This window comes from Bos indicus x Bos taurus, chromosome X (assembly GCF_003369695.1).
Source record: "Bos indicus x Bos taurus breed Angus x Brahman F1 hybrid chromosome X, Bos_hybrid_MaternalHap_v2.0, whole genome shotgun sequence".
Taxonomy (NCBI): domain Eukaryota; kingdom Metazoa; phylum Chordata; class Mammalia; order Artiodactyla; family Bovidae; genus Bos; species Bos indicus x Bos taurus.
Window position 1 is genome coordinate 59,842,831 of NC_040105.1, and position 13,938 is coordinate 59,856,768.

Sequence of the window (13,938 nt, forward strand, 5' to 3'; positions counted from 1 at the left end):
AGTGTAAGAGGGTTCCCTTTTGGGGCTGTTTCTAATTTGCGGCCATTTAGAATAAAGTTGTTACACTATGGTCAAATGATTTTCAAAGAGAGTGCCAAGACAATTCAATGGGAAAGCAATAAGCTTTTCAAAAAAACATATTGTGACAACTGCATAGTCACATGAAAAAGAATCAAATTGGACTCTTATCTCATACCATATATAAAATTAACTTAAAATGGACCAAACCTCTAAATGAAAGATATAAAACTATAAAACTCTTAAAGGAGTTTTTATAAGGAAACAAAAATGTTTATAATTAAATTTTTTTCTTATAGGAAAATATAGGTATAAACCATGATCTTTGATTAGGCAATGATTTCTTAGATCATAGCACCAAAAGGAACACAACAAAACAGGAAAAAAATACATAAATTTTACTTAACCAAAATTTAAAACTTTTGTGCTTCAAGGACACTATCAAGAAAAAGAGGGAGAGGGTGGGAAGATTTGGGAGAATGGCATTGAAACATGTAAAATATCATGTATGAAACGAGATGCCAGTCCAGGTTTGATGCACGATACTGGATGCTTGGGGCTAGTGCACTGGGACGACCCAGAGGGATGGTATGGGGAGGGAGGAGGGAGGAGGGTTCAGGATGGGGAACACATGTATACCTGTGGCAGATTCATTTTGATATTTGGCAAAACTAATACAATTACATAAAGTTTAAAAATAAAATAAAATTTAAAAAAAATAAAAAGACAACCCACATAACAGGAAAAAAAAAAAAAAACTGTAAGTTATAGAGAACTGACAAGCTATATGAAGGGCTTCCCTGGTGGCTCAGACAGCAAAGTATCCACCTGCAATGCAGGACACCCAGGTTCGATCTCTGGGTTGGGAAGATCCCTTGGAGAAGGGAATGGCAACCCACTTTAGTATTCTTGCCTAAAGAATTCCATGGACAGATTTTGCAGGCTACAATCCACGGGGTCCCAAAGAGTCGGACACAACTGAGTAACTAAGCATGAACACACAAACTATATATCAATGTATGTGTGTATATACACATATATATATATAAAATACACATGTATAATGTATATATTGTAATAAAATATATATATTATATAATATATATATTGTAATACACACACACACACACACACACACACATATATATATATATATATATATATATATATATATATATATATATATAATGGGCTTCCCAGGTGGCACTAGTGGTAAAGAAAGGGAAAGGGAAGTTGCTCAGTCGTGTCCAACTCTTTGTGACCCTGTGGACTGTAGCCTACCAGGCTCCTCCAGCCATGGGATTCTCCAGGCAAAAATACTGGAGTGGGTTGCCATTCCCTTCTCCAGGGGATCTTCCCGACCCAGGGATCAAGCCCAGGTCTCCTGCATTGAAGGCAGATGATTTACCCTCTGAGCTACCAGGGAAGTAGTGGTAAAGAAACTGCCTGTCAATGCGGGAGACATAGGAGATACTGGTTCAGTCTCTGGGTTGGGAAGATCCCCTGCAGGAGGGCATGGCAACACACTTCACTATTCTTACCTGGAGAATCTCATGGACAGAGGACCCTGGCAGACTACAGTCTATAGAGTTGCACAGAGTCGGACATGACTGAAGTGACTTAGCACACACTTAGCACATACAATATGGAAATCTTATGACTCAACAATAAAAGGACAAATAATCTAATTAAATATTTGAATATACGTTGCTCAAAAAACATATTAAAATGGCCAATAAGGACAAAAAAAAAAAGAGATGCTTTAACATCATTAGCAATTAGAGGAATGTTGATCAAAATCACCATGAATACTATTTCATACCCACTAAAGTGGCCATAATAAAAAAAAGGGGGATGATTAAATGTTGGGAAGGATGTGGTAAATTGCAACTTCATATACTGCTGGTAAATGTAAGCTGGTGTACTCTCTTTGAAAAATGGTTTTGCAGTTCCTGAAAATATTAAACATAAAGTTACCATGTGATCCAGCAATTCCTATCTTTTGTTATATAACCAAAATAAATGAAAATACATATTCACACAAAAATCTGGACATGAATATTCTTAGCACCACTATTCATAATAGCCCAAATCGTAGAAACAACTCAAATATAAATCAACTGATAAGTGGATAAACAAAGTGTAGTCTGCTGCTAAGTCACTTCAGTCATGTCCGACTCTGTGTGACCCCATAGACGGCAGCCCATTAGGCTCCTCTGTCCCTGGGATTCTCCAGGCAAGAATACTGGAGTGGGTTGCCATTTCCTTCTCCAATGCATGAAAGTGAAAAGTGAAAGTGAAGTCGCTCAGTCGTGCTCGACTCTTAGCGGCCCCAAGGACTGCAGCCTACCAGGCTCCTCCGTCCATGGGATTTTTCAGGCAAGAGTACTGGCAATACAATTAAATATTATTTAGCTAGAAAAAGGAGTGAAATACTCAGTAAGGACTACAACATGGATGGACCTTGTATAATGCTAAGTGAAAGAAGCCACACAAAAGGACAAATACATGATTCCATTTATATGAAATATCCAGAATAGACAATTCACAGAGGCAGAAAGTAGGCTAGTAGTTGCCAGGGGCTGAGGGAAGGAGAGAATGTGAAATAACTACTCAATGGGTACTGTCTGGAACTAGATAGTAGTGATGGTGTGTGATTTGGTGAATATGTTAAAAAAAAAAAAAAAAAAACAGTGAACTGTACACTTTACAAAAGTGAAATTTATGACCTGAGAATTATAGTTCATAAAAATCCTAGTTCTTCAGCGTTTCCTTTAATACCTTGAACTACCCTATATCATTCTATTAGACAATGCTTGTTATTCCCCAAATTAAAATTTAAAAAGGTATTATGAATATTCTTATATATGCCTCCAAATGATTTTTAATGCAAAGTTATCTATTAAGTGCTGTTTGGGTTATTGATTGGGTTTAACCAGAGGGGCTGACAAGTGGCAAGATGACTAGAGTATATCCTTATTTTGTCTGTCTTTGTCATGTGACTGTTCACCCTGTCTATCCTCTTGTCCTGATCCTGTCCCCTTTGAAAAAAATAATCTAGAAAAATAAGAATGCAAGTTGACAGGGAAAAGGATAAGCAATGAGAATGACATTAATAGTAATTCCCACATGAGCTCATGGTGCCCTGAAAAATTGACATTGCCAAGTTTCTGCTGATATTAGGTACTTAAACTACTGCCAGTGCAGCTGCCTTTGGCCACAGCTTGTGACTGCTGTTCTTCTCAACTTGCACATGCCTGTGGGATGAAACGTGCTTTCTCTATCTAGGACGGGTGGGCAAAACAGGATGACAGGTCTAAATTAAGAACTCAGGACTTAATGGAAGATATTTGCCTTGCCTGGGCAGTGCAGGAGATGTGAGATTAAAGAGGATGAGGAAGACAGCAGGTGGTCCATGCCCTGCCCATTCCTCTCCTTGTGAGCCTACCCAGTCACCCACATGCAGGGGACTGGCAAAAATCAAAGTAGGTGCTCAGTGCGGGCTTGAGAATAGTAATTTCTTTGAAAATCAAGCTTCTAATATGTGCAATGCCTTCATTATTTCCAGATGTTTGGCCTATAATCCAGATGTTTTATCACTTGGTGCTGGCTCTCAGCCTTCTCTTTCTTGGCATGGCTCAGGGCCACTTCTATCCCAGCTTTCTCTTGCCCATAATCTGCTTCCAAACTATCAAACTTCATATCTTCTTTCTGCCCACATATTTGTGAATTCTGCATTCCTCAGAATGGTGAGTGGTCCCAGGTCTAGCTGTGCTATCAAAAGTGTATTCCTCCCCATTGCTGGACTCAAGGTCCCCAATCATACCATGAGGATTTGGTCAAATCTTTGACTAGTGGTTCTCACCTAGTGCATCTTGGGAATTCCAAAAAACACATATATTTCGTTTGCATTTCTGAGATTCTGATGTATTTGGAATTTTTAAAAATTCAGGAGGTAATTCTCATGTACAGCCAACTTTGAAAGTCATCGTTTTTTTTCTGTTTTGGTTCCTCAACTCAACTTGTGGGATCTGAGTTCCAGAACCAGGGATCAAACCCAGGCCTCCAGCAGTGGAAGTTCAGAGTCCTAACCACTGGGTAGTTAAGGAATTCCCTGAAAATCATTTAAGACCCTTTTTGGCTCTTGTACATTTTTCCTGAATATTAGGTGCAGTCAGAAAAATGCAGTCTAAATGCAGTCACATTTAGAGGGAACTTGATGAGGGAGTAACTTGAGGCCTACTCATTTATTTTTCTGGAAAGAATAAGTAATAGTGTGACATGGGCTGAAGGTGGAATGATCCTTTAAAACATGTTAAATCATGTCACTTCCAACCTCAAAATGCATTGATGGCTCTCCCTACTCAATAAAACTAAAGTCCTCATAATGGCCAATGAGGCTTTAGGTGATCTTCCTATCTCCCCATCACCTCTTTGATCCCATAATCTACTCTTCTTCCTATTATTCTCTTAACTCAAACCATGCCAACCTCCTTGCTCTTCCTGAAACTAACCTGAAAATGCTCCCACCTTAAGGTCTTTGATACTCACTGTTCCCTTAGTCAGGCATGTGTTCCCCTAGATATGTACATCACTACTTTCCTCACCTTCTTCAGTTCTTTGATCTTATAATATCTTCTTAGGGAGGCTTTTCTAACCACCCTCTTAAAACTTCAACTTCACACCATATTCCCTATGTCTTTCTCCTGTTTCATTCTTCTCAATTGAACTTATGACCATCTGACACATTTTATATCTTACTTATTTACTTCTTTATTGCTTGTTTCTAACACAACTAAAATGTAAGCACCATGAGATCATGGTCATTGTGTTTAGTACTTCATCCCCAATGCCTAGAACATGCCTGGCATACAGTAGAGACTAAATAAATATTTGTTGAATGAGTGAATGGTAAACATTTAAAAAAAAATGGTAACAATCTTCTGGCCTAGTGAAAGGTTTTACAATTGGAAAGGGTTTCATACCAGTTAGCTCAATAGTTTCTTCCAATAACTCTGAGAATAAGCCATGGATTGTTATCATCAATTAATGGATTTTTAAAACAGAGGCTTAAAGTGAAAAAAAAAATACCTCAAATACACTGAAGAATCATACAAAAAAGATCTTCATGACCTAGATACCCATGATGGTGTGATCACTCACCTAGAGCCAGACATCCTGGAATGTGAAGTCAAGTGGGCCTTAGGAAACATCACTATGAACAAAGCTAGTAGAAGTGATGGAATTCCAGTTGAGCTATTTCAAATCCTAAAAGATGATGCTGTGACAGTTCTGCACTCAGTATGCCAGCAAATTTGGAAAACTCAGCGGTGGCCATAGGACTGGAAAAGGTCAGTTTGCATTCCAAACCCAAAGAAGGGAAATGCCAAAGAATGTTCAAACTACCACACAATTGTACTCATCTCACACCCTAGCAAAGTAATGCTTAAAATTCTCCAAGTCAGGCTTCTAGGGTATGTGAACTGTGAACTTCCAGATGTTCAAGCTGGATTTAGAAAAGGCAAAGGGAAACAGAGATAAAATTGCCAACAAATCGTTGGCAATTGTTGACCCATCAAATTGTTGGATCATCGAAAAAGCAAGAGAGTTGCAAAAAAAAATCTACTTCTGCTTTATTGACTACACCAAAGCCTTTGATTGTGTGGATCATAAACTGTTGAAAATTCCTAAAGAGATGGGAATACCAGACCACCTTACCTGCCTCCTGAGAAATCTGTATGCAGTTCAAGAAGCAACAGTTAGAAGTGGACATGGAACAACAGACTGGTTCCAAATCAGGAAAGGAGTATGCCAAGGCTGTATATTGTCACCCTGCTTATTTAACTTATATGCATTATTTAACTTATTTACCTTATAATGAGAGTATATGATGTAAAATGCCGTGCTGGATGAAGTACAAGCTGGAATCAAGATTGCTGGGAGAAATATAAATAACCTCAGATATGTAGATGACACCACCCTTATGGCAGAAAGTGAAGAAGAACTAAAGAGCCTCTTGATGAAAGTGAAAGAGGAGAGTGAAAAAGTTGGTTTAGAACTTAACATTCAGAAAACTAAGATCATGGCATTCAGTCCCATCACTTCATGGAAAGTAGATTGGGAAACAATGGAAACAGTGACAGACTTTATTTTGGGGGGCTCAAAAATCACTGCAGATGGTGAGTGCAGCCATGAAATTAAAAGATGCTTGCTCCTTGGAAGAAAAGTTATGGCCAACCTAGACAGCATATTAAAAAGCAGATACATTACTTTGCCAACAAATCTGTCTAGTCAAAGCTATGGTTTTTCCAGTAGTCATGGATGGATGTGACTATAAAGAAAGCTGAACACTGAAGAATAGATGCTTTTGAACTGTGGTGTTGGAGAAGACTCTTGAGAGTCTCTCAGACTGCAAGGAGGTCAAACTAGTTAATCCTAAAGGAAATCAATCCTGAATATTCATTGGAAGGACTGATGCTGAATCTGAAACTCCAATACTTTGGCCACCTGATGGGAAGAAGTGACTCATTGGAAAAGACCCTGATGCTGGGTAAGATTGAAGGTAGGGGGAGAAGGGGATGAGAGAGGATGAGATGGTTGGGTGGCATCACTGACTCAATGGACATGAGTTTGAGCAAGCTCTGGGAGTTGGTGATGGACAGGAAAGCTTGGCCTGCTGCAGTCCTTGAGGTTGCAAAGAGTCAGACATGACTGAGCACCTGAACTGAACTGAAATTTATTTAACTAGCATTAAACAAAGCCAGGACTCACAGGTAATTTAAGACTTATGATTATGACATGCTTTCCAAGGCAGTATTGAACTCTAAATTAGGGAATGGAGGTCCTCCCAGGCTGTCACTTAAATTTACTATTTCCTCAGTAATCTTATAGGGACAGAAATATTTTCTGAACATTCATCTGTTCTTTAAAGAATGACTAGATAGGTTTTCTGCTCAAGCCCTAGGAGATAAGTGCCAGGACAAACATGGTAGCACTAGGAGCAGAAAGGAAGTGATGATGGGAGATACAGATCTTACAAGGAAAGTCCATAGGACTCTACAATTACATGGACATGAGAATCGAGGGAAAGACACAAGTCAGAGAAGATTCTAAAGGTTTCTGCCTGGGAAGCCAGGTTAATCTTGGGACCACAAAGAGTGCAAAAGGGGAGTTCCTTTTTAGTTAAAAGCAATGACAACAACAACATACTTAGTATTAAATTGTTTTAAGTTTGGAAAGTTGGAGTAAACAAAGGAACATGTCAGTGGTGGTGCCCAACAGGCAATTAAAATATGTAGAACATAGGTTAGGGCTAGAAATAAGTCAAATGCATAAAAATACCAGCTCAGTTCATGGATGCACATCAGAATTATCTGGGGTACTTTAAAACATAGGGCTTCCCTGTTGGCTCAGATGGTAAAGAGTCTGCCTGAAATGCAGGAAACCTAGGTTTGATCCCTGGGTCAGGAAGATTCCCTGGAGAAGGGAATGGCTATCCACTCTAGTCTTCTTACCTGGAGAATTCCACGGACAGAGGAGCCTGGCAGACAACAGTCCATGGGTCACAAAGAGTTGGACACAACTGAGCAACTAACACTTTCACTTTTAAAACATACTTAAACCTTAGATGAGTTAAAAAAAAAAAAAAAAACTTTTGGAAGGTTAAGCAGCATTGGCCTAAGTAAATCACAACAGAGGCTTGATGAGCTAAGAACAATGTTAAGAATGAAACACTAATGGACATCCATATTTGAAGCTGGAAGAAGAAGAATAGCCAGCAGCAACCAAGAAGGGAAATCCAGGGAAGAAAGAATAGAACCTGGATGGGATAGTACAGGACAAAGTTTTAAGAAGTAAAAGATAAGCAATAGTGTCAGCTGTTGGTACAGGTAGGTGAAGGAGCATCAGGACTGGAAATGCATTATTTTGTTGGTATGTGACAAAAGTAGATTGTCTTTTAATATTCAAATATATCACAATATGTGCATGGAATAGAAATAATTCAGAGACCACAGGTGGTTGTTACAGTTTTTATCAAGCTTCTCTTTTCATTTACAAAGTGGTTGAAATATTTCAACTGTTAGTGATAGCAATGTTTGGTCCAATACTGTTGATTAGTATATCAACAGAGGAGAATAAAGAGAGCTAGCAAAGTTAAAGATGTCACAACTATTTACCTTGTTTTTTATTCCAGTGTACAGAGCAACAGATAATGACTCAGCAAGAATAAAGATGCTGGGGTAGAAAAATAAAATAAAATTTTATTAAAAACAATTCTCACTGTACAGATAGAATTAATATCCAATGGGGCAATTCTAATTCATCCAAAAGCAAATGTTAACCATGTGAGTTAAAATCTTTCTCCTTCAAAACATGTGAAAACACACAATAAAAAAAAGCACAAATCTAAAAAAGACAAACATAACTTAAAAGACTGTAAATTGAGGGGGGGGGCATGCTAAAATGTATATAAATATGTGGTTAGTGTCTGGAAACTGCTGAAAAAATTGTTAAAGGGAGTGGGGAAGAGAAAAGTGTAGCTAAGAATATGGTGATATAATTAAGACCAGCCATCTTTGGGCTGATTATGAAAACATATCCAGTTCAGTTCAGTTCAGTCGCTCAGTCATGTCTGACTCTTTGTGACCCCATGAACAGCAGCACGCCAGGCCTCCCTGTCCATCACCAACTCCCGGAGTTTACCCAAACTCACGTCTGTTGAGTCGGTGATGCCATCCAACCATCTCATCCTCTGTCATCCCCTACTCCTCTTGCCCTCAATCTTTCCCAGCATATTAGGAAAACAATGATTGCTAAAATAGTTTTCCCAAGTATGAGCAAGGGTACAAAAACTACCCTGGATGATGTTCAAGGGATAAATGAAATAATGTATGTGAAAGTGCTCTGGAAACTCCAAATTGTGCTACACATATGAGGGGTTGCTATGAGTGTTGTTTCTATTCCACCCAGAGTTTGGGAGCAAAGGACATTGAAGAGAGGCCACAGGTCAGACAAACAACCAATACCCCAAATCACTGCTTTTGTTCCCCAGTGTCCCTAGCCAAAGTGAGTCACATTCATGTACTGACCAACACAAGATACCATGAAATTCTGGTATCATTAAAAGCTACCTACATCACCAGCAGTAGGCTTCCCAGGTGGTTCTAGTGATAAAACAAACAAACAAAAAACCCCACCTGCCAATTCAGGAGACTTAAGAGACATAGGTTTGATCCCTGAGTCAGGAAGATCCCCTGGAGGAGGGCATGGCAACCCACTCCAGTATTCTTACCTGGAGAATCCCCATGGACAGAGAAGCCTAGCAGGCTATAGTTCATAGGGTCGCAAAGAATCAGACACAACTGAATTGACTGAGCATGCACATGCATGCGTGCACACACACACCACCAGTAGTACTAGGTGACTTCCCAAGGAGGATATACTCTTGACTGAGTTCTCCCAGCTGAAACTGGATTTGTAATATGATTTTTTTACAGGGTTAGGAACTCGATAAAACTCATTCAAGTGCTCTCATTTCTGATTTTTATTAATGTTCTTTGGTCTTGCCCCATATTCTCTCCACCCTGCCCAATTTACCAGACTATCTGGAATAGCTTTATCTCTCTGAGGATGTCAATAAGAACAGTGCTTTTTCTCACAAAGCAATCTAAATTCTATCATATGCACTATCTCTTCCTCACAGGCCAGAAATATCCTAAGGAAACAGACATACAAACTGATAAGCATTTGCAAGCACAGCTCAGGGCTACTTATCCTCACAATATGAATGGGAGAATCAGTCCATAGAGTGAAGCCTGTCTGTACAGGATGAGATATTGATGCCAAAATATTGCTTGACTTTTATTTTTTAGGCTGCCTAAGGAAAAGATAGGTGGCGGGATAGTGGGGGAAAGGTGAAACTGATATAACAAGAAGTTCATGATCTCATATGTAAATGTACATCCTATAAAACAATGTTCAGTATTGTACAATCTTAGAATTAGACAGAAATTCAAAAGTCATCTTATTCCCAAAGGTCTGTTGCTCAATAAAGAATGCCATCCATATCTACTTGAACTCCTTTAGTAATAGGCAGGCACCTCAGTTCATTATGTTTTTTTTTTTTTCCCTCATCTTTGGTAACTGGCTAAAACTTCAAACCATCAAATAATTGAAAACATTGTCATGGAATCTCAAAAGGATTCTTTAAGACAACCTAACCTCATTTCCTTGATGATCCAGATGGGGAGACTGAGGCTCCTCTAGAAAGTATAGAATTTCTCTTCATTTACATAGCCAGTCAGTGGCAGAGCCAGGACTAGAATTCGAAGCCTCCAAATTTAGGACCTAGTATCAAAAGTAAAACAAAACAAAACTGACCTTGGAGTAAGAAAAATCTGGTTTCCAGTTTTTGCTCACTTACTAACTCGATGATTTCTAGCAAGTTTCATTTTCTTTGGGCCTATTTGGCCACCTGTACAATTAAGACCAGAAGACCTGGACCTTCCCTAGGGTTAAGTAGTCAGTGGGATTATGTATTTGAAAGTACATGGCACATAGTGGGAATTTAAGAAATAATAAATTACAAAGGAACTTGTCACATTCATCCATCATGTTCCTTTTAGTGTTTCCCATCACTTTGAATGTACCACCACCACTCCAACTTACATAGCTTAAAATCTCAGAGTCTTATTTGACATAACAGCATGCTATAAGAGTAAAGATGGAAGAATTTTTGACCTGGGAATGAAAGATGAATGAGAATCTGGTCTTTGGTTTTCAGATCTTTGAGGAACTATCCTGAAGAGACTGAGTAGACTTCTCTGAGTGGCCCCAGAGAGAATGACTAGAACCTCTGGAAGCCACAGGAATACTGAGTTTAGCTTAACAAAAGGAAGAACTTTGGCAGAGTCAGGGCTTTCTATGACGGGAATGGACTCTCTCAGAGATTATTAAGTACATTCCCTCTGAAAGTATTCAGGCAGAAACTAGCAAAGATTTTATAAGGTGTAGTTAATTGGAGTGAAAGAAAATTATGATTCATAAAAACCTACTATGCATCAGATATCATGCTAGACATTTTACAAGGATTACTTCTTTTAATCCTTTCAACAAACTTATGATATGGATACTATTCTCCCTCTAAACAGTTTTGGAGAAATTCGTATTTCTCAGTGGGCTAGCTACCTGCATAATAAGTGAGTAGTAGGAACAACGCTTTGCTGTATCAAACTGGTTGGCATTAAATGCAGTAGTACTTCATTTCTTGTGTACAAAAATCACACTCCCAGGACCTATTTCTAAATGTCCTATGAGTACTGTTTTGGTCCTGGTTGGAAATAAGGAATAATTGATATGCTTAGGATCACAAACAGCAAAAGTAGCAGACTCAGAACTTTAATAAGCTGTGTCTAACTCAGAAATTGGATACCCTTTCTATTTGTACCATCCACAAAAATGGATGGAATTAGTGGAATACACAACATTTTAAAGTCTAAACCAACCCCAAAAGATATTGAATCTCTCATTCTTCTTTTTTCAATCTCATGTAATTTGTTAACTTCCAAATTCTGCAGATTCATCTTCTGTGATATCTTGTTAAATTCATTGCCTCATTTCCATTCCCATAGTCACCACCTCCAGGGTCTCATTCCCTCTCTGCATCTGGTTTATCTACCTCTCATGTTTTCCTATTCCAATTAAGGTAACTCATGTTTACCAGATTATTCTTTCTGAGACACAGATTTGTCTTCTTCCTTTAGCTCAGAAACTTTCAATGATTTTCCAAAGTCTAATGAATTAAAGAGAAAATCTAGCATTCAAAAGTCTTCCATGGTTTGTCATCAATCTACCATGGCAACTTTAACTTCCATTTTCCACCTAATTGTAATCTAAAATCCAGTTCAGCTGGTGTTCTTTTCACAAGCCCAGAGCTTCCCTTACTCCAAACAGTTGTTCTTGTTTTTTTCTCTGCTTGGACTGCCATCTCTCCTGTTTCCACCTGTTGAAATCCTATCTGTGTTTCATGGCTCATCATAAATAATAATAATAGTTAACATTTATAAAATGCTTATTTTGGTCCAGCCACTGTGCTAAGTGTGTGCAATTATTTCACACAGATTATCTAATTTAATTCTCACAGAAACTTAATAAAGTAAGCTCTATTATTATCTATGGCTTTAGCCTAGATTAAAACAGAATTCAGAGAGGGTGTAGTAATTATGCTTGATCAATGTCACACAGTTAATAAATGGTAGGGATGGGATTTGAGTTCAAGTAGTCTGGCTTTGCAGCTCTGAAAGGTGCTAAAATGTCAAAAAAAAAAAAATTCAAAAACCCTTTCTGATTTTCTCTGGCTTAATTAGATGTGATCCTTATCTGACAACATCAAAACATTTTGACAAGATCTTTAAAGCTTATCTTATTTAATTGCTAATATACCCATGACGAGGTGCTAGTGGGCACAGACTATGTCTTTAGGCATATGTCTGTCTCATATAGTGTGGCACAGAGTAGGTGCTCAATGAGTCTGTTATGTTGAATTGGAGGTATGCTGGGGTGAAGGAAGGGACTGCAGAATTGTGTAGGGGAAGATACCCCATACTCTCCTGCCTTAGCCACCCTGCATGGTGTGATACTGGTCAAAGCTGCCAACATCTGTCTAAATAATATCTTGCAGTCTCTGCTTCCCCAGCCTAGTTTCCTGGCGGGTCTTTTCTTGTCCCCCAGTTCTCACAGCTGTCTTAGCCTTGGCCAATGTTTGAGATAAGGCAGGATCAAAATATCACTGCCCTGGGTTCAGTTTCCAGGAATGAAGGATCAAGTGAAACCCAGCCCGGTGGGTGAGGGTGAAAACTGAAAGCCCCCAAATAGAACCTACAAGCTCTTTACACAAGCCCCGACTTGCCCAGGGGCCACGTGGGTAGGCCAGCAGCTCAACTTTCTTAGGGATACTTTACAAATATGATCCGTCTCCTCCCTCCCTTCCCTAAGCTCCTAGACTCCTTCTCTTCCTTATCTCCCAACTGCAGATAGGGGTGTTGGACGGTCCAGGCATGTTTCCAAAGGACATAGGGGTACAGAAAAAGCCTACCCAGGGGAACTGGCTCACCAAGGTCATCAGGGTATTAGTGCAGGTCCCTGGCATCTTATACAGCACTTTCTGGATACAGATGGGTGGGTAGACAGACAGCCACAGGACACCTTCCCAGCCATTCTGACTTTGTAGCACCTTAGCAGGATCAACCTAACATGATCCTGAACTCCAATATCTATGCTCCACAAATCTCAACCACCTTGCCACACCAGAGAGTGTTCCACACTTACCCTGTAAATGAATGGATGGATGGATCTTGCTCCAGCAACAGAATTCTTGGACAAGTGTACTGCAGCGTGGGCCAGATATCCCACCAAGCCCCCACTTCTCAGCCCCCAGCCTCCATACCACACACTCAGTAGATGAAATCCATTACAGTCAAAGCTCTGCTCTGACTCATTTCACATGTGCAGCAATAACAGCCAGAACCTATTCTCTTTCCTTTCATACTACTGCCTACTTCCCCACCCCCATGAAGCAGCTATTGGATCACTGCAGTGTCTAGGCGTGGCTACACAAAGAAGTTTCACCCCTGACAGGGAGAGTAGGGGAGGAGTTGGGGAAGGGTGGGTGAATAGTGAAAAAGCCCCACCTTTGGCAGGAACTGGAAACTCCAGGTACTAAAGCAGGGAGAAAGGGAATAGAAGCAGGAGAGGTTGTGGAACTGGTTAAGATCTGTGGCTTCTCGGGAGGACTTGAGTCTTTGTGGCAGAGTGTCACTTCTGTACATAAGCCTCACTCATTCAAGTCGTTCCTTTGTCCACTGCATTATGCTTATTTCCTTACTGTCACTGGATTGTAATCTGTAATAATTTAGTTGATAA

The 13,938-nt window shown here is 39.5% G+C and overlaps 1 protein-coding gene across 3 annotated transcripts in view; it reads right to left on the reverse strand.

Annotated features, from left to right (window-relative positions):
- The window catches only part of EDA2R (ectodysplasin A2 receptor), an 89,168-nt gene extending 75,613 nt beyond the window's left edge, over nucleotides 1-13,555 (reverse strand). For 2 of the 3 annotated variants that reach the window (XM_027534704.1, XM_027534706.1), the window contains exon 1: nucleotides 13,345-13,555. The gene's annotated coding sequence lies outside the window, so the exon portion shown is untranslated. Of the gene's footprint in view, nucleotides 1-8,195; nucleotides 8,254-13,344 lie in introns of all 3 variants that reach the window. The other variant, XM_027534705.1, reaches the window with a different exon arrangement.
- Between the last annotated feature and the right edge of the window lie 383 nt (nucleotides 13,556-13,938).